Raw genomic sequence first — 26,916 nt, 5'->3', positions numbered from 1 at the left:
CCGTGCTTTTATCTAGTGCCTTTTCATGTCTGGATCACCCAGTTGGCTGACATTGGCTCCTGGTTCATAGCAGTCCACTTCCCAATTGCTTTCCAACTGATTTCCCAGTAAAACTCAAATCTGATCTTTAGGGTTTTGTTTGTTTGTTTGTTTGTTTGTTTTTTTACTTTATTTATTTTGAGAGAGAAAGAGAAAGTGTGTGAGTGAGTGGGGGAGAGGCAGAGAGACAGAAAGAGACAGAGGGAGAGAGAGAATCCCAAGCAGGCTCTGGGCAGAGCCTAATGCAGGGCTCAATCTCACAAACCATGAGATCATGACCAGAGCCAAAATCAAGAATCAGATGCTTAATTGACTGAGTCACCCAGGTGCCCCTCATCTTTATTTCTTGTGTTAAATCCTTCAGTGATTTCCCTTTGCCTTTCTTAAAAAAAAAAAAAAAAGAAAGAAAGAAACATTACATTTGAATATATAACCTGTGTGTGTAATCAAAAAAATAAACATCATAGGGAAATAAATGGGGTAAAAAAAACCCTATGGCATTTCATTTCTAATGCACAGCTACAGAAAGGTTAGCATCCTTAATCACAAATGAGCTCTTATAAATTGGTAACAAAGACACTAATATTTCCAGGGAAATGAAAAAAGAACATAAAAAGGAAATTCAAATGATATAAATGACTAATAAGGATATGGACGATGCTTGAGCTCAACATTAACAAAGGAAAACTAATTTCTTATGAATATCACATTGTCAAAATTAAAAATAGTGACATCTAATGCTCCTGTGATTGGAGGAAATAGAGTACTCTCATCTACAAATACTGAGCAGGAAGACTGATGAAGACTGGCTGTACATTCAGGGCAAATTCTGCAGTTATCACTCAAAATTTGAATTTTGGTTGCCCTTTGCCTAGCGATTCCAATTTATAGGAAAGTATTCCTACAAACTAATTGGATATATTTAAACATATGTATATATATATATAATATTATATATATATTATAATATATATATTATATTATATATGTATATTTTCATTGCACAGAAAAAACTTGCAGGTAATGTAAATGTCTGTTAATATCTATTGAATGATAAATTATGGATAACCATGTGGACACTTAAACCAGGAGAGGAAGGCTATCCAACCAACATTAGGACAAATGACTTACAGCATTTATGAAAGGAAAAAGCAAACTATAGCCTGATGTGCCTGCAGCCTCCAAAATACGTATATTTGAGTATCACTTTATGTATGAATGTACCCCAAAACAAAGTACACGAAGTGCCAGCAATAGTAGATAACCTTGAGTAAAATTAGGGGGAAAACAGAAGCATGGAGGTATGGCTGAGAGGGAACGCCAGGTCTGTGCTCAGCTGGGGGCTGGGCAGGTACCAGGGGGTGAGTGGTCTGAGAGGATTCCCTGCTTGCCAGCTGGTCTGTGACTGTTTCATGGGTGCTGACAGAAGCCAAGAGACTCACGGAGCAGCAAGTAAGCAGCATGAGCGTGACGACGGTCACCCTGCTCCTCCGGGGGTTCGACACGGACGCCCGCACATGTTGCACCACAGGGGAGGACTGTGGGTCATGGAGGGCAAGTGGCTTTCCCACTTCTAGAGCAAGCTAAACCGATCCTGCTCTTTGCCCTGGGAGAAGACTGTCCCTCGAGGCTGTTAGTTGCAAACACAACCCTGAGAAATGGCCCAGGTAAAGGGTAGTCGGGGCCTTGCATTTTTGGCATACTCAGTAAAAACACACAGGACATCAGGGAAGGTGGATTACCTCTCCCAACAGGGAGGCAAGTCAGGAGAGAGTGGAGATCAAGAGACTGAAACTAGAAAAGCAGGCAGGAATTCTATCACTGAGAAATTTAAATGCAATATGTGGGAGTTTGAGCTTTTGCCGTAAGCATTGGGAAGATGTTCTAAGATGTGTATCAAACACTGCTGGGATTGTGTGTATAAATTGAACAGCTTTCCTAGGACCTTCTCCTTTTCCTTCGCCCATCTAGCTCATCCTTATAATTAGTACAAACACTGCCAATTCTATCAGGTGATCCTCTTCCTGGAGTTTTTTAATTTGGAACCAAGAGAGTTGGGTCAGTTTCTCCCTTTGGAGGGAAGATATATGGCAGTCATATTTTCTGCTATCTGAAGAAGGCTGCTTTGCAGCAGGAAAAAACTAAAGCCACAGAGTAAGAGATTTGTAAACATTCTAGACTTGATTTTCCTTTCTTTAGCCCATCTTGTTCCCTGCCCTTCCTTTGTCTTCAGTGTCCTTTGGGATGTCTCAATATGCTTCCAATGCATTCCTGTTTCAGTTTAGGACAGTTTTAGTTAGGCTTCTTGAATCTTGAATCTGAAAGTGTGAACTAGTTTAGAAGGGTAGTGTTCTCAGATTTCTCTCTAGGAACACTACCTTCCTTGGAAGCAGTATGCAACATGGCTTCCAACAAAGAGAAAACTGGAAACAAGACCAATAGACTGTCACAATAGTTAAGAGAGAAATGATGTTCCATTTGTCCTTACAGACATGGCCGTGATTAGGTCCTCTGATTCAGGGATACCTTTAGAAATAATTCTTGGCTCCGAAGTTAGTTTAGAGCACCTTAGTAGTTCCAGGGATGATCTGTGAGGAACCATTTTACATATGGTAGCTCAGGATCAAAAACTGACCTTTCCAAATGGGGAGAAAGCCTATGACACCAAAGAAGAAGGGGCCAGATTATGAAGTGTTTGATGGGCTACAGGAAAGTCAGGATCATTAGGATAAAGGACAGTGGGATTGCCTGTTTTTATTGCTGCCCTTGGACTCAAGCCCAGGAGCCCTGAAACATTATTACATGGAGAAGGTCACGATAGAAGAGTTGCAAGGGCTTCACCCCAGTGTTCCTGTGTAAATCACATACATAATCACATACTTACCACAGGGCAATTAAAAATTCTAATTCATTAAAAAGTCATCTTTGTCAAGAATTCAAAAGACATAGAAATTTGTGAAGTGTATTTCTCTTATATCTTCCCCCTGTTGGGAGAGGTAATCCACCTTCCCTGATGTCCTGTGTGTTTTTACTGAGTATGCCAAAAATGCAAGGCCCCGACTACCCTTTACCTGGGCCATTTCTCAGGGTTGTGTTTGCAACTAACAGCCTCGAGGGACAGTCTTCTCCCAGGGCAAAGAGCAGGATCGGTTTAGCTTGCTCTAGAAGTGGGAAAGCCACTTGCCCTCCATGACCCACAGTCCTCCCCTGTGGTGCAACATGTGCGGGCGTCCGTGTCGAACCCCCGGAGGAGCAGGGTGACCGTCGTCACGCTCATGCTGCTTACTTGCTGCTCCGTGAGTCTCTTGGCTTCTGTCAGCACCCATGAAACAGTCACAGGCCAGCTGGCAAGCAGGGAATCCTCTCAGACCGCTTACCCCCTGGTAACCTGCCCAGCCCCCAGCTGTGCACAGACCTGGCGTTCCCTCTCAGCCATACCTCCATGCTTCTGTTTTCCCCAATGAAACACACCTTTTCATCTTTTCATACTTCTTACCTTCTCTTCCTTCAATCTTGTCTGACCAGTCTTAGTTCAAGTTTGTTTTGCTACTCATCAGCTTTGTGAACTTAGATAAATTTAACCATAATAAACTCAATTTCTTATTTATAAACTAGTAATATGTTGTATCTTATGTTTTTTTGTTTGTTGGTAAAGAGACTATAAACCACCTACTTAAAAGTCTCCTCTGACTCCCTCTCTTATCTCTCCAAGAAAAGGAAATCATTTCTTCTTCCCCTGTGCTCTCACAGAAATTAATACATACTTCTTTCATAGCACTTTGTCACATTAATTAAATTTTTTACAAATGTGCTTCCCCCTAGACTGAGCCCTGAAGGGACAAAACTACGTTCAGCCCTTCTTGGTATCCTTAATAACTACCATAGTGTCTTGTATGGAACAGGTGTTTAATCAATATTTGATGAATTCATTTGATTTATTAATCAAAATAAAGAGCAGGAAATTACTGTGTAATTTAGCACAGGTGGAAGGAAGACTCAGCGTCTCCTAAATAGTCCTCTGAGAAGGGATGCTCCGAGCTCATTCGCGTGACTGGGCTGCCTACCCTGCCCACAGCATAGAAACTTATACATTTATCGGTCCTTGAGACACTGTTTTTATGAGTTCTACTTAAGTTGACCTCAAATTTAGTAACTGGCAAGCCCAAACTGTGTTTTGCTGTGTACTATTTCTAGTAGCTGTCTAATTAGTGTTCTTAGCAAAAGTGCCTGACTAGCTTGGGAGAAATGCTGCATCCCAAGCACGGATCTTGAAGAGGCATAATACGTATTAGCAGATTAAAGCTCTGAGAAACACTACCCTTGAGAGAATCTATTTATTTGATTTTTAAGAAAAAAAATTCTTATATTTTCATAGGGAAGAGGGTTTTTTGACTTAGCTCACTTTTTATCATTCCCCTGGGACATTTTTTAACTTAATACCACTTAGAGAAGCCCTTCTTGAAAAAATGGATGGAGTGGATGGAGAAGACAGATTTGTTGGGGTGCCTGGGTGGCTCAGTCGGTTTGGAGCCCGACTTTGGCTCAGGTCATGATCTCACAGTTCATGAGTTTGTGCCCTGTATCGGGCTTTCTGCTGTCAGCTTGGAGCCTGCTTTGGATCCTCTGTCCCCCTCTGTTTGCCCTTCCTCTGCTGGTTCTCTCTCTCTCTCTCTCTCTCAATAATAAATAAATAAATAAATAAATAAATAAATAAACTTAAAAAAAAAGAAGACAGATTTGTTAGATACCCAGTTTTTAAAGTAGCTTTCAGAGTAGACGACACTCTGAAGGAAGGAAGGTGTAACAGTGGGCATGTCAACACGGAGGCGGCTGTGGATGATCACGGTGGTAACCACCGCACAATAGATGGTCGGCAGCATGGACCCAAATATCACTTGAAAGAGTGATGCAGATGAAGATTTGGAGATTGTTAGGTGCATAGGTGAATCTCCAGGAGTAGAAGATCACTCAGGGTCAGAACTGAGAGGCAAAACCTGGGGCGACACAAGTAATTAAAAACAAAGAGAAAGAAGCTAATCCAGTGGTGTTCTGAAAGGCAAGGAAAGGGGAGTGTTTTGAGAATTGGGGAGTAAATCATGTCAGATCCCACAAAGAGGTCAAGAGTGATTAGAAATGGATGGCTATCTCTTGGATTTGACAACTCGGACTTCACCAGTTATCCAGATGTTTTCATTTACCAAGAAGGGCTGAGGTCAGAATTGAGACTACAGGATTGATGGGTGGATGAAGTGGAAATAATCAAAGCAGACCACTCTTTCCAGAGGGTTACTTCTGCAGAGAGAAAAAGCTTGAGTATAATTGGTCATTGTTATGTATATGTTTGTTTTATAGGGTACACGCTTCACGAACATGTCTACCCTTAAGAAAGGGATGGATGAGCCTGGAAGAGGTGACCGATTAAGGCAGGCATTAGTCACATGGACCTTTTTGGCTGTTAAGGACTTTGAACTTCATCCCAAGATCAATAGAAAGCCATGGGAAATTTTACAGCCTAAGTGCTACGATTTGCATTTTTAAAAGACCCTTCTTGTCTATAGGGTATCCACTTAAAACTTCTATTCTAGGTGCAAGTGGTCATAGTACAGATGGCAAGAAGTAAATTTAAAATTATTTAAGAGGTAGAATCAATATGATTTTGATTTCTTTGTTTTATTTCTTTTGCAACAAGAATCAATTAAGGTACTTCCCTTGTATATTTTTAAGTTGTACATCCTGCTGAAATCAGTCCCGAAAGACAAGAAGACCATATTGACCTTGAATTCATGGCTGTTTGAATAACCTTAATTATACCGCGTGTTGTGTGTGGCTATTCATATGACATATGCTTCTTACTGCATCGTTAATGTATTCTTATGCTGTAGGGCCCTTCTAACTGAGTGAGTTATACAACTCCTGGAGGAGCTAATAATTTGAACCAGAAGAGGTCAAGCCATTCAGTGTCTTAATTGTTTTCTGTTACCTATAGGTTTCTATTTTATGTATTTATATCATCACTCTTCCAATACTAGTTTAAATCAATGCACACAGGCCCATATGGTCTGAACATAAGAGTCGGAAAAACCGTATGAATCCAGTATGAAAAATAAGATTATGAAAAATAACATGAAATCAGATACAAGGTTAAGATGTGAAATACATACATTTTAACAAAATGAGGCATCAACACCTGTGAGCTGGGCTGAACAATTTGGCTCTGAGTTTCCTATTAGCCATGATAAAGAATTATGCAATTAGTTGCATGGCTTAGAGCAGTTATTAGAGAGAAAGAACAAGTAATGGGTAAGATGTTTTCCACAGGTCCTCCTAGAATAGATTATGCAATCATATAAATAATTTAGGCCAGTAGGCAAGATGTCTTTAACTGAAGAGAAGACCTATGTGGAATATTTGAACTGTGGTCTTCCTGGGCGGGAAGAGACCATATAGAGGAGACTCTTGCCTTTAATAAGGAATAAAATAGTATCTGACAATAAAGTGTTAGATTGCAATTAAGATAGTGTTAGAATACAAGAAATGATCAGGTCAAATTTTAAAGATGCAAATGGATTTTCCTGGCGATCATTACCTATGGAATGATTTTTTTTTTTTCTTTAGAGAGAGAGAGTGCAAATGGAAAGAGGCAGAGGGAGAGAGAGAAGGAAAGAGAGAGAATCTTAAGCAGGCTCCACACTCAGTCTGGAGCCCGATGTGTGGCTCGATGCCATGACCCTGGGATCATGACCTGAACTGAAATCAAGAGTCAGATGCTCAACCGACTGAGCCACCCAGGAGCCCCACCTATGGAATGATTTTAACAAGATATAGCAAGTCAGTCTAGCATGCTTATGTAAACAAACCTGGAATTTATGAATTTAAGGAGCATGACCCCCAAGAAAATGCCACTGTCAGTTGTGTAATTACAAGACCTTCTTGGGACAAGAAGGACTTCTTTCAGTGGGGTTTATGGCAGGAATAGATCATAAAACACAGTGGGCGAAGACTAGCAGAATACAGTTTTTTCTAGAGACATGGACCAGGTGTTTAGTTACCCCTGCTGGCCATGACTGACACCCCAAGGTTTAGGAGATGCTGGACTTATTGTGGGGGCTGCAGTCTGATAAGCACTGGGGAGAAGAAATTTGTTGAAAGTGGAATAAACACTAGGAGTATGCCTTAGTTACTAGAATTTAAGTATGAGAGTAAATCAGGACAAGGAAAGATCTCAAAAGTGTTGAACTGATACAGAATAAATTTTATGGATTTAATTGAACCCTTGACTATGATTCAGTTGATACTAGAATCTGGAGCAAGATGGAGCCTGTGGGTGGAAATAGGGTGTCTCAGTTGAATCAAGAGCAGGCATCTAAATAGATTGCCAATTTTAAAATGCAGTGTTTATTTTTCATTTGAATGGGATGTTCCATTATCATGACTGTGTGAGAAGAGAAAAGCAAATATCATTTATTCATGGCCTGCTGTACGCCAGGTACTTGCTAGGATTTTCAATCCATTATTTGATTAATTTTAATGTATCTGGATACAATAGAACTTTTCTCTGAGAAATGTAACCAATTTTCAAAATACCATTTATCTATTTAATTTCTCTGGATTTCAATGTTTGGGTTAATACTATTTTAGATATAGAATCTGCTACTCCATAACTTACCCATTTCCTGGGTGAAATTAGTGTGTTTATTTGCTACATTATTTAATCTCTAGGAAGAACTTCCTGTTCCTCACTTTTATTCTCTCTATATTAAAAAAATTCAGAAGCTTTTTTTTTTGTTGTTAATACTAAATTTTAAGTAGTTCTGAAGAAACAAAAGCTTATTTGTATATAAAGCTTTTTAGGCACATTTTTTTCATGTGCTTGACTGATTTTGAGTTTGTTTTAGAAAAAATTCTTATCTATAGTATGTTCAGTAATCACCTAGTTTACGCACATGTATTTTACTCAAAACAATTTTAGTTACTCTTCAAGTAGTAGACTACTACAGAATGATGAGTGGTTTTCTTTTCATTCTTTCTTTTCCTGTTTGTCTTAGACAAACACTAATTAGTAGCTGGAGGTACTTGTCCTCAAGTAGCTGACAGTTTAGAAGGAAGATGACATGGAATAAAATTATGATGAAATATTTTACATCCTATAGTAGTGAATTGAACAGGGTTGAATAGAGGTCAAAGCAGGGATTGGCTCATCCTAATAGGGACCCTCAGAGAAACATGAGTTGAATACTGGAAGATGAGAAAGAAGGTTTTTAGTAGAAAGAATAGAGAAAGAGAGGGGTCAAGGGCATTGTAGCCTGATGTAAAGGTGTAAAGGCATGGAAATGATGGAAGAAGAACATTATGTGTTCAGAGGATTCCAAGTAATTTAGTATGACTGGAGTTGATGGTGGGATGATGAAGCAAAGTGGGAGATGAGGCCAAGGTCACTGGCTCTCCCATTGTAGCGTGTAGATCAGAACTTGGAGTGTCCCTTAGCAATTTGCCTCCTTCCCATTGATGATCTGAATGCAGAGATCTATAGCTCTTTTGTTTTTTGTTTTGTTTTGTTTTGTTTTTTGAGAAATACTGTTTTGAAGAGTAGGGACACATGGAGGAATTTTAGACTGGGATGGGACAATTGTACTTTGTTAGATTGATCATCCTGGCAACAGTATGAAAGGTGATATGAAACAATGCAAGATTAGAGGACTACCTTCTTTAGGGATCAGGCTTAAATGCTACAATGGGGATCACCGTATATATAAAAGTAAAGACTTTTATTATTATTAATTATTATTATTATTATTAGTTATTATTTATGTAACTTTCTGTAGTTGAACAGTCCAGGGCTGCAGGGTGTCTCTGACATATTAGACAGTGGCTGCTAAGATTCTTCTGGGAATTGTCAGTGGAAAGGAGGAGGACAATGGCGACGAGAGAAGTCTAGCATACATATTTTTAAAGAGATTCTTTGAGATTGTGTTTTTTAAAATAAATTTTTAGTATATGTGCTGCCGAAACGAGCACTAAAATAAATTTTTAATGTTTATTTATTTTTAAGAGAGAGAGAGAGAGACAGACAGAGCATGAGAGGGGGAGGGACAGAGAGAAAGTGAGACCCAGAATCTGAAGCAGGCTCCAAACTCTGAGCTGTCAGCATGGAGCCCGACCTGGGGCTCAACCTCATAAACCGTGAGATCATGACCTGAGCTGAAGTTAGACACTTAACTGACTGAGTCACCCAGGTGCCCCTGAGATTGTATTTATATACCTTTGGCCTGAATGTAGTCACATGGCCACACCTCAGGCCCAGGCGTAGCCACGCTGATGATCAAGTGTGCCCTTGGGAAGACAGATCAGGCTCCAGGCCTTAATAGTTTACATAGTGCTGTCTGAATGGTGAATTTCAAGGCCATATCTGTTGGGCACATGATCTGGTCTACAGCACATACAGATGGACGCTGGTGACATCTCACTGCATTAGGAGGGGCACAGCTGGAGGTTCACGACAGGGACACTGTTGCCTGAATTGAAGAGCAGTACTGTCCCTAAGGAAGTAGCTGGGAGAAAGCCAGAATATGAAACAAAAAGGAATAAAAGGAAATAATGAAATGAGTGGGGAACCTAAAGCTAGGGAAAGTGTGATGGTTGATTTTATGTATTAATTGGACTGGACCACAGGATGTCCAGATAGCTGATTAAACATCATTTGTGGGTGTCTCTGTGATGATGTTTCCAGAAGAGACTAGCATCTAAATTGATGTTCCAGAGCAAAGCAGATGCCTGTCCCCCCTCACCCCCTAGCAAGTGTGGGTGGGCATCATCCAACCCATTGAGGATCCTAATGTAACAAAAACACCTGGAGGGAGTTTGGATTCTCTCTGCCTGACTGCACGAGGGTTCTTGGGCTGGGACTTAACACCACTGATACTCTTGGTTGCCAGGCCTTTGGACTCTGACTGCAATTTATTCCACCAGCTTTCCTGACTCTCCAGCTTGCAGCCAGCAGACTCTGTAACTGCTCAGCCTCCGTATCACATGCTTCAGCTTACACTGCTGTGTCACAGACCGCCCCAAAAGTCAGTGGTATACAACAACCATTGTGCTCACAGATTCTATGGGTCAAGGATCTGAGCAGAGAATGGCATGTTTCTGCATGTTATCTGGGACCTTAGCTGGGGACATTTGAAAGAAGGCTGGGGGTGACTCAATGGCTGGGGACTGGAATCATCTGCTGGTGACCTTACATGTCTGGTGGTTAGGCTAGTTGAATGATGCGACCTCAGCTGGGCATTGCCCGGAAATATCTACACATGGGCATTCCATGTGATCCCTACAAGTGGGGTGGTTTGAGGGTCCTCACAGCATGCTGACTGGGTTCTAAGAGTAAGTGTCTTGGGAGTTAGGACATGGAAACTGCCAGTTTCATAAATTCTGGGTCTAGAAACCAGCACAGATTCACTTCATACATATAATCTGGATTCTGTGACTGCTTGACAAACATATATATATGTCAAGCAGATATATATATGTATATGTTTGTCAAGCAAATATATCTATCTAGTCATATACATATTCAAATATATTCAGTTATATATTCAAATATATCTATGTATATATACATATATATATACATATACACACACACACACACACACATATTTATTTATTTATTTATTTATTTATTTATTTGTCAAGCAATCACAGAATCCAGACTCAAGCAGTGGGGACATAGATCTTACCTCTTAATGGGAAGAGTGTTAGAGAATTTTGGAGCCATGTTTTAAAACTGCCAGAGAGATACATGGAAACACCTAGAACTCAATTTCCCTGCATAATAAAAATGGAGGAAATATTTTGGTTTGTTGAAAGATAATAAAGAAGGAAGACTAAGTGGGCGGAACTGCATGGCAGGATGGCTGAGGGATAGAGAGATAAGAATGTTTAATATTATATATTTGGTGGTGGTACCTCTGCTCTGAAAACTTCTTAAGTCTTTAGTACATTGTATTACACAGATACGACTGCTTTCTCTGTCTCTGTGTATGTGTGTATTGATGTGATGAAGAGCTAGGGAAATGAAGGAGAGGAATTAATGGGATTGGGTTATTATGGTTTGGTGCAGGAGGGGGAGAGAGAAAGGGCCAGCTTTAGGAGGTAAATGCAGGCCAGGGGATGTTTTGTGTGTCCACTAATTAGTTTGGACTTCAACAGTGCTGTAGCAATTGGCACTCCCATGCGAAACGAGAAGTCAATTGCTCCTATAGTCATTTGCCATTTTTTTGGTCACTGTTGTCCAGAACTGTACCCTGGTGCGTGTGTGTGTGTGTGTGTGTGTGTGTGTGTGTGTGTGTAACTGGGATTGACCCAGTATTGAACTTCTGATTATCTTAAACTAATCAATATAATTCATGTTTGGTCACAGTAATTATTCAGATATGGATACAGCACAGCCAAAGGCAATAAAATATGAATGAAGGTTGCTTGGACTTCTGAGAGAGAGAGAGAGGCTTATTCTTCTATAAGGACCACCTGAATTTACATTTTCTCTTCTCCTGAGTGATGGGGACTGAATCACAGCAGCCATTCTTTTACCTGAGGCTAAAGTGTCTGGGGGTGTTCCTTATGGGGAAAACTGAGGATGAAGCAAAACCTATGGAGGATAGAGTGGAGAGACAGAGAGGAAGCAAGTCTTCTGTGAAATTGTTTAAGCAGACCTGTTAAAGTTCCCTAAAATTATATTTAATTTATACTTTTAGTCTTTTGTACCAATTGAATCCCTTATGAGTTTTTGCCAATTTGAGTTGGATTTATTTATTTTTATTCACAAATATCTGTGTGACACAGTTCACTTTTTATTTTATTTAAACAATTTTTTTTAATGTTTATTTATTTTTGAGAGAGACAGAGTGTGAGCAGAGGAGGGGCAGAGAGAAAGGGAGACACAGGGGCGCCTGGGTGGCTCAGTCGGTTAAGTGGCCGACTTCAGCTCAGGTCATGATCTCGCGGTCCGTGAGTTCGAGCCCCGCATCAGGCTCTGGGCTGATGGCTCAGAGCCTGGAGCCTGCTTCCAATTCTGTGTCTCCCTCTCTCTCTGCCCCTCCCCCGTTCATGCTCTGTCTCTGTCTCAAAAATAAATAAAACATTAAAAAAATTTTTTTTTTAAATAAAAAATAAAAAAAATAAAAAAAATAAAAAAAAAAAAGAAAGGGAGACACAGAATCCGAAGCAGGCTCCAGGCTCTGAGCTGTCAGCACAGAGCCTGATGTGGGCTGAACCCACAAACTGCAAGATCATGACTGAGCCACAGATGCCTCTAAAGTTTATTTATTTTTGGGAGAGAGAGAGAGAACATGTAAGCATGCACTCACATGCGTGTGAGTAGGAGAGGGGCAGAGAGAATGGGAGAGAGAATCCCAAGCAGGCTCTGTGCTGTCAGCACAGGCTCGAACCCACGAACTGCAAGATCATGACCTGAGCTGAAATCAGGAGTCCAACGCTTTACCAGTGAGCCACCCACGCACCCCTAGAGTTTATTTTTAATGCATTGTTTATTTCTAGGCATACAAAAAAGCCCTGGCTGGTGGGTTGCGAGGGTTTTGAGTGTCAGTTACCATTCTGTACCCAAATCCACTCTGCCTGCTCACCCACAATATCTAAGTCTGGCTTATGTCACTAGGGACTTTTCCATGGTAATGTAGTCAGTATTCCTGAGATCTTTCTATTTAACTTATTGATCAAACCATCCGTTCGTGCTATCCCCTTTATTAGAGTATTAGTGTGGGCACTTTGGCTGCAAGAAGCACAGACTAATTTGTTCTGTTTCAAAAAATAATTTATTAGCCTTTAGATGTATCTCATGAAATCCCAAATTTATAGGGGATATGATATGATAAGATATGATATGGTATGATATGATAGGAAGGATTTGGGCCCCAGAAAAGGACTAAAGCAGGAACTATAGAGAGCTGACAGTTTTCTTTCATTTCTCTACACTGCACGTTCTGCCCTTTTGCCTCCATGGTGAGATAGAATGGGCCCTTCACTCCGAAATTATATATAAACCAGCTCTGTTCGTGAACAGACTAGACTTTTTCTGTGTTCCAATTCTACATTCTCAGATGAAACAATCTAGTTGCTTCTGTTTGAGTCACATACTCACATTCAGTTCAACAGACTCTAATCAGATGTGATGTCCTATGACACACACGTGTTCTCAGGGGCCTCCCTCATGGAGGTATTGATGGAGCAGTTCTCAGAGGAAAGAGATTATTTTGAGGTGGGCTGATCCCACGGGAATCGTATGCTGAGAAGTCATTTTGGCCTGAGCTACATTTATGAATGAGAATTTCTTCTTCCCTATTCCTAAGCCCACCACTGGCAAGGTCTTGAGCCCATATCCATCAGTGGTTGCAAATGGAGAAGTAATGCTTAATTTTTTGGGCCGGGTGATTCTGAATCTCTCCTTCAGCCTGGCTTGGAGGGGCTCTAATGCATGGGGCTGGTTTCCTTGAGAGAAATAGTGCAGATAGTCTTTTTAGGTGAGCTGGTGAAAGAGCAGTAGAAAAATTTGGGGGCTCTTTTAAAACTGAGGGGGTGAGGCTGCAACTCATTTTGTTTCACACTCAAGTAGCAGGCTGTGTATACATGCTAACAATATATAGGCCTTCTGTCTCCTGAGCTGGTTAACGTGTTGCAGAACGTTGACTTCTAATTCATGACTCAAGTGGGAGAAAGCATTCTGTTTAGCATACCTTTCTCTGCTTTATAGACATAGAATATATACATCCATATTAGAAATGCTTGTTTTTGGTTACAAAAGTAAAGATTTAAGTGTGTGATTTTGTGTAAATATTGATAAACTATGGCTAGAAACACAGCTCTGAGTGTATCATCTGTTGAAGGATCAACGATGCCATTTATATGGGAGACAGCATTACTATTCTACCTGTGAATATTGTGTTGACCCTATTTGTCTAAATTTGTAGATTGCCAAATGTTACTTATTTTATATTGAATCTAGAACCAAAAAAAAAAAAACCCCTCATAATAGCCAAAATAATACTCTTGTGGTAGCCAAAATACTTAATACTCTTCTGAAAAAATTTTGTTTTTATATTTAAATGAATAATATCAATATATACTTTTATAGGACAGTGCCTGTATTCCATCAAATGGATGAATCTATAAGTTCCAGCGATACATTATTATGAGGAATATTTGTAAAAAGGTACAATAATAACAAATGCCATTTTAAAAGGTTTATTGAACCAGTTTTTAATGTCCTCAGTGATATGCTTATCCTGAATCTATATTTAAAACTATCTCATTAATTTTAAGCCGTGAAAGTGCCTTCTTAGGTTTCTTAGAAAATATTTATGTGCAGGTAAGGGGAAAAGGGAGGAGACTAATGCTTTATTGAAGATCTTTTGTTCCAGACACTGTGCTAGTTGTGTACAACACCCTGGGATACGAGGCAAAGGTGGTCGTTATCCTGTTGGGACTTGAAGTCTCTGGAGAAAGAAAGAAATAAAATATAATCAATTAAATGCACAAAAGCGAATGTTTGGGTAAGCACCAGGGTGCAGGACAATACAAGGGACTGTTAGTGCTTCAGTCATCAACAGGAAATGGACAGGAATGGACAGCAAAACTGTTAAACAAGTCTTAGCACAACAGCTTTCAGTGCGTTTAAATGACCTTGTAACTATTTATCACGAATAGGACCCCAAATGCAATGTGATTGTTCCTGTAGTCACTGTCTAATTAGAGTCAAGAAAACAACCAAAATGGTAGCCCAGATGATTACAGATCTTAGGAAAATACAGACTTTCTGGAATGTGGCCACTTTCCCCAACAGAACTGATCTGTCCCTTCCTGAAAGCAGGATGTGGTGCCATCATCTTTTCCTTTTGCCCCTCCCCCACCTCTTGTCTTTCTACCTCATTGACAGCTCCTTCTCTGTGAAGGTTCTTTTGAAACGCTTCTTTCGGATTTTCCATGTATAATATCATATCATCTGCAAAAAGTGAAAGCTTAACTTCATCTTTGCCAATTTTGATGCCTTTGATTTCCTTTTGTTGTCTGATTGCTGATGCTAGAACTTCCAGCACTATGTTAAACAACAGCGGTGAAAGTGGACATCCCTGTCGTGTTCCTGATCTCAGGGAAAAAGTTCTCAGTTTTTCCCCATTGAGGATGATGTTAGCTGTGGGCTTTTCATAAATGGCTTTTATGATGTTTAAGTATGTTCCTTCTATCCCGACTTTCTCGAGGGTTTTTATTAAGAAACGTTGATGAATTTTGTCAAATGCCTTTTCTGCATCAATTGACAGGATCATATGGTTCTTATCTTTTCTTTTATTAATGAGATGCTAGAACTGATACATGAATTTAGCAAAGTTGCAGGATACAAAATCAATGTACAGAAATCAGTTGCATTCTTATACACTAATAATGAAGCAACAGAAAGACAAATAAAGAAACTGATCCCATTCACAGTTGCACCAAGAAGCATAAAATACCTAGGGATAAATCTAACCAAAGATGTAAAAGATCTGTATGCTGAAAACTATAGAAAGCTTATGAAGGAAATTGAAGAAGATATAAAGAAATGGAAAGACATTCCGTGCTCATGGATTGGAAGAATAAATATTGTCAAAATGTCAATACTACCCAAAGCTATCTACACATTCAATGCAATCCCAATCAAAACTGCAGCAGCATTCTTCTCGAAGCTAGAACAAGCAATCCTAAAATTCATATGGAACCACAAAAGGCCCCAAATAGCCAAAGTAATTTTGAAGAAGACCAAAGCAGGAGGCATCACAATCCCAGACTTTAGCCTCTACTACAAAGCTGTAATCATCAAGACAGCATGGTATTGGCACAAAAACAGACACATAGACCAATGGAATAGAATAGAAACCCCAGAACTAGACCCACAAACGTATGGCCAACTCATCTTTGACAAAGCAGGAAAGAACATCCAATGGAAAAAAGACAGTCTCTTTAACAAATGGTGCTGGGAGAACTGGACAGCAACATGCAGAAGGTTGAAACTAGACCACTTTCTCACACCATTCACAAAAATAAACTCAAAATGGATAAAGGACGTGAAGGTGAGACAGGAAACCATCAAAACCCTAGAGGAGAAAGCAGGAAAAGACCTCTCTGATCTCAGTTGTAGCAATTTCTTACTTGACACATCCCCAAAGGCAAGGGAATTAAAAGCAAAAATGAACTACTGGGACCTCATGAAGATAAAAAGCTTCTGCACAGCAAAGGAAACAACCAACAAAGCTAAAAGGCAACCAACGGAATGGGAAAAGATATTTGCAAATGACATATTGGACAAAGGGCTAGTATCCAAAATCTATAAAGAGCTCACCAAACTCCACACCCGAAAAACAAATAATCCAGTGAAGAAATGGGCAGAAAACATGAATAGACACTTCTCTAAAGAAGACATCCGGATGGCACATGAAAAGATGCTCAACGTCACTCCTCATCAGGGAAATACAGATCAAAACCACACTTAGATATCACCTCACGCCAGTCAGAGTGGCCAAAATGAACAAATCAGGAGACTATAGATGCTGGAGAGGATGTGGAGAAACGGGAACCCTCTCGCACTGTTGGTGGGAATGCAAATTGGTGCAGCCGTTCTGGAAAACAGTGTGGACGTTCCTCAAAAAATTAAAAATAGACCTGCCCTATGACCCAGCAGTAGCACTGCGAGGAATTTACCCAAGGGATACAGGAGTACTGATGTATAGGGGCACTTGTACCCCAATGTTTATAGCAGCACTCTCAACAATAGCCAAATTATGGAAAGAGCCTAAATGTCCATCAACTGATGAATGGATAAAGAAATTGTGGTTTATATACACAATGAAGTACTACGTGGCAATGAGAAAGAATGAAATATGGCCCTTTGTAGCAACATGGATGGAACTGGAGAGTGTTATGCTAAGTGAAATAGGCCATACAGAGAAAGATAGATACCATATATTTTCACTCTTATGTGGATCCTGAGAAACTTAACAGGAACCCATGAGGGAGGGGAAGGAAAAAAAAAAAAGAGGTTAGAGTGGGAGAGAGCCAAAGCATAAGAGACTCTTAAAAACAGAACAAACTGAGGGTTGATAGGGGGTGGGAGGGAGGGGAGGGTGGGTGATGGGTATTGAGGAGGGCACCTTTTGGGATGAGCACTGGGTGTTGTATGGAAACCAATTTGACAATATATTTCATATATTGGAAAAAATACGCTTCTTTATCGCCAACATTTGTCTTCGGCCAGTGCTTCTCACCCAGAGACCATTGATTATGCCCAAGGGGTATATTTAGCAATGTCTGGGGTCACAACTGGGGAGGGTGCCTCTGACATCCAGTGGGTGGAATTCAGAAATGCTCCTATCCTACCACACACAGGGCAGTTCTCTCACAAAGAAAACAAAGCAAAACAGAAGAATCCCCAAAAGCAAAAAAACTCCCCAGCAACCCCAATGGTCTGGCCTAAGGATAAGAAACATTCTAAATTTAATAAACAAAACTCTTCCCTTAGTTGGTCTCATTGAAACCCTCATTATTTAGTACCATTTGTGTGTCAAACTCCCAAACTTACAGTATCAGTGTGGATCTCTTGCCAAGGCTCCTTGCAAACCTGCACACCCTGTGCATTCTCCGTTTCTATGACCAGTACCACGGATGCATCCAGGCCCAAATACTAAGGCTTATCTGTAATTCCTGTTTCTTTCTCACCTGTCAGATCCCACCAAAGACATCCAAGTTATCTTCCGCCTTCAGTGTATGTCTGATCTAACCACTTCTCATTACTTCTACCCAATCTTAACTCTCATCTGCAATACAGAAATGCTGATGGTCAAAATAGCAATTAGGTGCACTTGTAAGAACAAAATCAAATCATGTTTCCCCCCTACTTCCTTTCTTCATTGTGAAAATCCCTCCTAAGTGTGATCTAGAAGGCATTGTGTGAACCTACCTCATCTCCTATCTTTCTCCCCTTTGTTCACATACAGGGCTTCTTTCCTTTTCTTTTTATATTTGGCTTTCAGTAGTTTGACTATAATGTGCTTAGGCATGATTTTCTTTGTATTTATTTTGCTTGGGGTTCAGTGAGCTTTTAAAATCTCTTAATTTGTGGTTCTTACCAATTTGGGAAATTTAAAGTTATTATTTCATGGAGCATTTTATCTTTTTGCCTTCTGGGACTCTAATCTTATATGTTACATTTTCTGATACTCTCCCACAGCTCTCTGAGGCACTATTTATGTCTGTTTGTCTCTCTGTATTTTCAAGTTTTAGCTCTTCTTCACATTGGATACTTTCTATTGGTCTCTTAATGTCCTCTGACTCTCCTCTGTCATCTCTATTTAGCTATCAAGCCCACCCAGTGAAATTTTTATTTCATATGTTGTATTTTTCAGTTACAGAATTTGCATTTTTTTTTCTTTGCAGTTTCTTTTTCTCTCATAAGATTTCTTATTCTATAATTTTCAGAGCACATATTCCTGTTATTTCATTGAACAGAGTTATAATAGCTCTTTATTTATTTTTTTTTTTTTTTAATTTTTTTTTTCAACGTTTTTTATTTTTATTTTTGGGACAGAGAGAGACAGAGCATGAACGGGGGAGGGGCAGAGAGAGAGGGAGACACAGAATCGGAAACAGGCTCCAGGCTCCGAGCCATCAGCCCAGAGCCTGACGCGGGGCTCGAACTCACGGACCGCGAGATCGTGACCTGGCTGAAGTCGGACGCTTAACCGACTGCGCCACCCAGGCGCCCCTATAATAGCTCTTTAGAGCCCTTCCCTGTTTATTCCAACATCTGGATCATCTCATGTTGGTCTGAATTATTGCCTTATCTCTTGACAATGGGTCGCCGTAATACAGATTCTTCATATGTCCAGTTATTTCAGATTGTCCCCTGGACACTGTGAATGTTATGCTATTGGTATCTCTGGATTCTATGATACTCCTCCAAAGGATGTTAATGTCTTTGTCTTCAGAGAAGATTACTCTGGTTGGGCTCAAACTGTCAGTTGTATCTCTTGGGAAGCTATTGCAATTTTAGTTTAGTTCCTTTTCGTTATCTTGCCAGTAGCTGGACTACTTACAGTCTGCCTTGGCCACGTGAGGTGTAGTGTCGGGATTAGCCAGAGATGTGGGCAGAGTGTGCATGGAGCAATTGGGGTTCCTTCTCTCTGGCCCACTCCTTCCTGGTGTTTCTCCCTTCCTCGCTGTTTCTACCAGCAGTGATTTCCTCGATATCTATCATCTTGTGCTTAATTCCTAAAAAGACTGAGTTTTTTTTTTAAATTGGTAGTCACTTTATAGATGGGATGCCCTCAGACTAAAAGCCACAGAGATAGGAAACTAACCCTATGGCATTTCCCTTCTTCTAAATATTGACTCCCTTCCAGAATCTTTCTTCTTTTGTTCACTCTCCAGAGCTTTCAGGTCATTGGTTGTTGTATTTTGTCCAGAGTTAATGGCTGTTCTCCATTGGCAGCACTGCCACACTGCAGTGGAATCTTTCTTATTGTTTCTTGGACATAAAAGTTATTACCACAGAGCAGGAAACTGGAACAGGCACTAAACAGGTGTTATTTGACCCTCCATTTAATAGCAAGTCCTTTTGAAGTTCTGGAATAAAGCATAAAAGAGAGTGGCATGTTTAGCCTGCTGTAACCCTGCGCACTATTATTGCTGTTGTATTGGCCGGATCTCGTTATATGGCAGGTGACAGAAGAGGCTGTGGTAGATCCAGGCTTGACTCCGAGCCGGGAAGTGACTGTGGCATCTGCAAGCCCTGCGTCCCTGCGCCATTAAATTCAGTTCCAGCCAAAGCAAGAAAGCTTTGCTTTCCTAGATGCCTCGGCAAATATCTTTTTGCATTTCTTTCTTGTGACTGGCTGTCTATTTCTGAACCAATCACTGTGCTGACAGGATAGGATGCTGTGTTTTAACCAGTCTAGACTCATCATTATATATGTGTAGATATGTGTCTATGTGTATCAGTCTCATTTGGATAGCATGTATGTGAGTGAGCAAGAGGTTGAACTGAGAAGAAATTTCCAGGAGAGGGAACAGATGCTGGCCAGTGTTCAGCAGATCCAATGCCATTGTCATGATTCTTGCTGGATTCATGGACTTAAGTATTTTTTATTCTAGCTGGGTGAAGGAATACATTTGACTCAGTCAGAAACCCTCTCACCATATAACATTTTACAAACTCCTATAACTTTCTGAATTTACGGCAAGAAGACAATCTCAGAAAAGATAGGAGGAGCAAGTTTACCAGTGTACTCCTCCTACTCTCAATTCCAAGGTCCTGTTTTCGTGTGGTGAGCATTTGGTATTTTATGACATGTAATATCCACTCTGGTGATCCTGAAATATATCTTGATCTCAGGGTCTTGGTACCAAGGGCTCTTTTCTATGTAAGCCATCAATAAAGCTGGTTTTTGCTACAAGTATAAAAATCCTGTAAGTTGACTGGGGGAGAGTAAATGATTGAAACAAAAAGAGAACGTATGTAATCAACAAGCAGTTCTATTCTAAAACTATTTTTTTTAATTACAAAATAAAGCACAGATAGAGAAAACCCTTGGGTTTAAGCATATTTGATTAATTGTAGCTCATTACAATTATTATTTTTTTATTAAAATAATTTTTTAATCTTTATTTTTGAGAGAGAGAGAGACAGAGACAGAGTGTGAGCAGGGAGGAACAGAGAGAGAGGGAGACACAGAATCCAAATCAGGCTCCAGGCTCCGAGCTGTCAGCACAGAGCCCGATGCAGGGCTCAAACTCATGAACCGTGAGATCATGACCTGAGCCGAAGTCAGACGCCCAACAGACTGAGCGACCCAGGCACCCTTCATTACAATTATTATTATTATTGAGGCTCAGGTTGTTCCAGGTTTAACCAGTAGAAACCTTTTGAAATTGGCTGCTGTGTTAAACTAAATTATTTCCTACCAGCCCCCCACTTCAAATTCATAAGTTGAAGCCCTAGCACCCAATATGGCTCTATTTAGAGATACGGCCTTTAAGGAAGGAAGGAAGGAAGGTTAAATGAGGTCATGAGGATGGGTCCTATCCGATATGAATTGTGTCCTTATAAGAAGAGAGAATGGTACTGGGGGTACAAATGCACAAAGAGAAGGTCATGCAAGGACATAGGGAGAAGGTGGCTATATGCAAGACAAGGAGATCTCAGGAGATACCTAGCTTGTCAGCACCTTGATCTTGGACTTCCAGTCTCCAGAACTGTGAGCAAATAAATTTCTGTTGTTTAACTGACCCGTCTGTTGTATTTTATGACAGCCCTAGTGCCCTAACCTAGCTCCTGAATCCTTTTGATGAGACCCCGCTAATTATTTGGTAGCTTCTTCACTATGTGGTGGACAGGGTGCTTTGGCTAGTTTGTCATCTTGTTTTTGCCTGCTCTTGACCTAGGATGAGGCATTTCTTTAAGAAGCACTGATTTCTTCTTGTGAAAAGTAGTATTTCAAGATGATAATCTGGGCACAAGGGATGCCCTTTGCCACTCGGTCATTGTTTCTAGGCCTTTTCAGGGAAGCTAGGAAATATGTACTTTCAGAGGTAAAGTTTTTCATGATTTCATGTTGATACTTCAATTCAAATTCAGGATTACAGACTTTTACTTTACTTCTTCTTTATGCCTCCACACTAAAAAAAAATCTCAATTTTGAAAATACAGGGTAGAATTAGACAGTAGAATTTGAATATTCCCTAATTATTTGTTTTATCTGTGCCCTTCACAGTTGTAGCATAACATGAAATGTAGTTTTTAGCATTTTTCCTGTTTTTTTCTTTGGGAACTGATATTACGAGAGTGTTTGTTATTGCTGTCTTTCAAATCTATCCATTCATTTTGATTTTTGAAAATTTCTTATTTTTCATTTTCTTTCCCGTAGGGCATTACCTTTGTGTGACTGGCTCCTGTGTTCCTTCTGGTTTAGTCTTCATTTCAGAACTTGTTCTTTCATCTTTTTTTCTGTACCGAGTATGGGCACTGCATCTGTCAGGTTTTCTGATACTGCTTTGTGTTATTCTTCCATGTTTTCTTTCATTATCTTTTATCTTTTGTTTTTCTTTTTAGGGGCATATCTTTCTAGCATGCTTTCTTTGTCTGTGGGCGATTTTTCTGTTCCTTACTCTCTTTTTTATCATAACAACTCTGTGTGAGATTTGACTGCAGTATTTTTTGTTGCTCATTCTATAGGAAGGGAGTATTGTTTTCCTGGACATTTAGGTTGAGGCTGGCTTCAGAAAAGCTTTTCTAGCTTTACAGAACTTCTTCCGTTTCTGTGTAGCATTTAAAATTATGGGTGCTTCTTTTCTGAAATTCCTTGGCTTTAATTCCATTCTCACATTGGTCTAGACCTTCTTTATCTGTGCTTCTTGGATCCCTATTCTGTTAAATTTTGATTCCACTTCCAGAACTTTTTCTGTGTAGAGTTCTGTCCTGGAAAAGAGGCTGCTTGATCTGTTTTAAGAGTTCACAGGTTCGGATAGCTCCTGATCATTCACTTCCTTCAATCGTAGGTCGTTTGCACATACCCGGTAATCGAGAGGGCAAAAGCGTCCCTGTTTCTGCTGCTGTTCTCAGATTGGCCCACTGTACTTTCTGGCAAATTCTGTTGGCTGTTTGGGGGTTGTCCTGTCCTCAGTGCTTCTCCCCACTGCCCAGACTCTGATAATGGGAAAATCTGTGGCTGTTGCTGATTTCCACCCCCTAACCCCCTGTTTATATTTTGAAATTGTGGGAATTCTCTATCATCTAGTTTTGTTATATTTCTTGGATTTATTTTCTAGTTGTTCCATCTGGTTTATGTGGGGATTTGGAGATAGTGAAAACTATGCCTTCACGGCTGCCATCTTTCCAGGATGACTCCCAATGCTCCTATTTTAACACATTTGAAAAAACCATCCAGAAGCAGGGAGATGGCTCTAACAGTTTCTCATTCAGGAAAACAGAAAGGAAGTCATAGTCACCAATCCTGCTGCTTCTGGGTGAGAGATCAGGAAAAGCCCCTGAAATTCTGGTTGAATATCCTTCAGCAAGGAGCCTGCTGTTTTATTTTTAATTTCATTTGCTTTTAGTAATTTAATTCTTGCAGAGCTTGATTTTGCCATTCGGAAACATGACTGCTGCCTATGAGCCTTGACTGTGCTCTCTTGCTGTTTCATAGCATCCTCAATTATGCCATGTTCTTTGAAACCAGGCTTTGAAATATGCTAAAAATGAGTCTTGGTACCTACATGGTATCTGCTTGGGTTCCGTCTGGCTTTGCTTTCTTATAATGTTTGTTGTGTTTACAGTGGGAGAACCGCAGCCTCCCATGTTGGGCGTTTTATCAACATACAGCTTATTATGACCTCTGGGCTTATACTGTGAGCAAAATGTAAGGTATGGTCCTTCCCCTGAGGGTGTTTGGTTCATCTCCTCTGTCTTTTGGGCTGATACAGGAAGCATGGGAACTAGTTTCATGTGGACTCTTTCCCCCTCCACCGCCACCCCAACTCTGGATACTGAGGAAAATGTTGTGCTGGTTAAACATAACTAGATCTTTGAATTATAGTCCTGCTTTGCGTTGGAGTTTAGTGTTATGTTGTTGTCATTATCATCCACCAAGATTCTGAATGAAAGTCTGGATTAATCAGTGCACATGCTCATCAGCGTGAAGAATGTATTTGCTCTTACGTGTTCTAAATTGCTGTCCATGCTTATTCAGAGCTGTGAGATAGGAGATAGTCTCTCTCCCTTGTTATGTTTAGGACAACAGTCAAGGCCATTTGCAGTACCTTTCTAACTGTACTTTCCACCATTTAAAATTGGGTGAAAACGCAAATGGCATCTTTATAACTTCATATTTTAGATGACTTTTTTAATGCTCATTTATTTTGAGAGAGAGAGAGAGAGAGAGAGAGAGAATATGTGAGAATGCGAGCAGGGGATGGGCAGAGAGAAAAAAAGAGAGAGAGAGAATCCAAAGATGTGGGGCTGGATGTGGTGCTCAATCCCACAACCCTGAGATCATGACCTGAGCTGAAATCCAGAGTTGCACACCTAATTGACTGAGCCACCTAGGCTCCCCAAGCCTATTTTGTTTTTTGAATAAAATTCCTTGGATGGTTCCTGACCTAAAATTTGGTAACTTACCAAACAGATGACTTCTTTCAAGAAGAAGAATCAAAAATGGCCAGTCATATCTGTAGACAAGCCATTTATAGATTTAAGGCTACAGCTTTCCTCTCAGTAGAGTGATGGTGAAGAAGATACTTTGGGAATCACTTTGCCTGTTTTCGATCACCAGCTCCACCGTTTTGTAGTGTGTGACATAGGTATGTGATATCGGGCAGTTTTCAAATCCTCTTCATGTCTCCATTTCCTCATATGTAAAATGTGGTAGTAATGGTCTCTACATCATATGGTTAATGTGAGGATTCAATAAGATGATGTTTATTCACATTAGATCCTCAACTATAGGTTTGGTGAATAAAAATGGAGTCTCTATGCTTTTTTAGGCACTGTACTGGTCAACTGGGATATAACAATGAGCAAAAATTCCCTCATGTGGAGCTTTACAGTTAGATGAAGGAATTAATTAGTCATCACATGAAGGAATATAACATTGCACCATGATAAGTGCAATGGAGAGGAATGGTGCACTTCAAGAGCATATAATAAAGACAAGAGCTGTCTGGGAGGCTAAGGAAGGTTCTTGCGGGAAGGCTGAGTTCACATGTAAAGAAAAATAGATGGCAATGAATTAGGAGGAGGTGTGTGTTTTCCATATGTGTGGGTGAACACATGTAGGAATGAGAGCATCCCTTCCAGAGAGCCGAGCATGGAGAAAGTGGCCCTGAGGCAAGAGGGCACTTGGTGAACATGAAGGGCTGAAATAGGCCCATGTGTGAAGGGAAGGGTACAGTGGGCAGCGTTACTTGAGATGAGGCTGGAGTGAGAGGGAGGTTGGAGTGGTCACAACTTGGTGCCTTCATAAGCTATGTTTAAGAAGGTGGTCTAGCAAAGGACCTTGGTGTTTGAATTCTGGAGAGACATTTGCAAAGATCTATTATTGTTGTTGTTATTGTTGTTACTATTGTTATTCCCTAGCAGTCCTTACCATACTAAATATGTTTATATACTTTCATGTTTATTTATTTGTTCTTCCCTCCAATCTCTATTCTTCTCTGAACTCTTAATTCCCCAGTCCTTCCATTTAGGAATGAAGTTGGGAAGACAGCTTTTTCTTTCAATCAGTCTTAAAGTAGAATTTGCTTTTGTATACTTTTAGCCAAGAAAAATGAAAAACAGTTGCCAAAATATTACCTACTGTGACACACATCAATATTTTATGCTTTTTTGCCTTTGAGAAATGCTCAAATGTTGTCATTTTTTATTTGTCTAACGTAAACAAACTAAAGCCAAAATTATTACAAATTTTGGTGTCCTGTATTGGCCTATTTCACATGTTTTGATCTTACCCAGAACCAACTTTTGGAGATGTGAGGCCTGAGGTCTACTCTGTGTGAAAAAGGAGGGGTTTGACAGTGTCTGTATGGCGCGCGTATGTGCACACATGGGTATTTTATATTTGCTGATGTAGAGTTGGTCACTGAAGAGCTGACATGTGTGCTGTGAAACTTCCCCGTCACCAATAAGGCCACAACTGTTTTTCCTACCCTAAGATAAGGAAATAATGTATTCTATGAGGCCATGAAAAGAAAACTCTGCTGAGCTTTACATAAAACCTGGCTAGCCTTGGGATGCTCTAGGGCCCAAACCATGATGTCCCATCACTGTTCTCCTCGATAGGCACTATCTATGCCCCTTTACCTCTTTGTTCTCTAGCACGTCTGCTGTGTATAAAGGTGCCTCCCCTGTCTTGTTACGTGTTTTGCCTATTATCATTGTACTGGTAAACTTGGCTATAAAAATACTTTTTTTTTGTATTTGCATATTATTCTGGTATAGAATGAGGTTTTAGCTCATCTGGGATAAGAGTTGTTAATTCTATTAGCATTTTTCTAACTACAACTATTACATCTGTGTAATAACTTCACATTCCATGTAATCTGCATCTTCCTGGAAGTTTTCTGAATATGGTTATAAAACTAAATGTACTTTTAATGGTAGGAATTGTCTCTAGTAAACTTAGGGAATGAGTAGAAATTTGGATGGTGGGTTTGGGCCATGGAGAATCTCAGTCCTCCATTATACTGTTATTGCTGATAACCACTTCTTCCATAAGAATCGCAAGTGTAATGCTGACTTGAGAAATCAGGTGAAGGTTTTTCACCTTTATTTGATGTACAAACTTTGATTTTATTTCCTCAGGAAAAAAATAATTGTTTGAGCCCACATCCTTTTTTTTTTTTTTAATGTTTATTTTTATTGTTTATTTTTGAGAGAGAGAGAGAGCAAGCCGGGTTGGGGCAAAGAGAGAGAGACAGAGAATCCAAACCTGTGAACTGTGAGTTCAGACCCACAAACCATGAGATCGTGACCTGAGCCAAAATCAGATGCTTAACCAATTGAGCTACCTAGGCGCCTCTAGCCCATACACTTCTGATTAACGTATTTAGATCAAATACTTTTGGCTGAATTAACAAAATAAGCAAAAATAAAAGTTTCCTGATGTAGCTCTGTACTTACATGTAACAGTTAATTTGTTTCCTGTTATATAATGTATTTGTCAGGTAATAGTAATTAGTTAATTGAATAGACATATTTAATATTTGATCAAAATGTTAATAAAATATTTGAGCAAAGAGTTAATAGTTTACAACATTTTGTTTCATGGTTGGCTTCATGGACAATACATACAT

General features: G+C 39.9%; 1 protein-coding gene across 3 annotated transcripts in view; it reads left to right on the top strand.

The window, feature by feature from the left end:
• GPC5 (glypican 5) overlaps positions 1-26,916 on the top strand; it is a 1,417,426-nt gene that overhangs the window by 15,417 nt on the left and 1,375,093 nt on the right. The gene's annotated exons all lie outside the window — the stretch shown is intronic.

The sequence above is a fragment of the Panthera onca genome, chromosome A1 (assembly GCF_046562875.1).
Source record: "Panthera onca isolate mPanOnc1 chromosome A1, mPanOnc1 haplotype 2, whole genome shotgun sequence".
Lineage (NCBI taxonomy): Eukaryota > Metazoa > Chordata > Mammalia > Carnivora > Felidae > Panthera > Panthera onca.
Note: the sequence above shows the minus strand (reverse complement) of the source record. Positions and strands in the feature narration are given on the sequence as shown.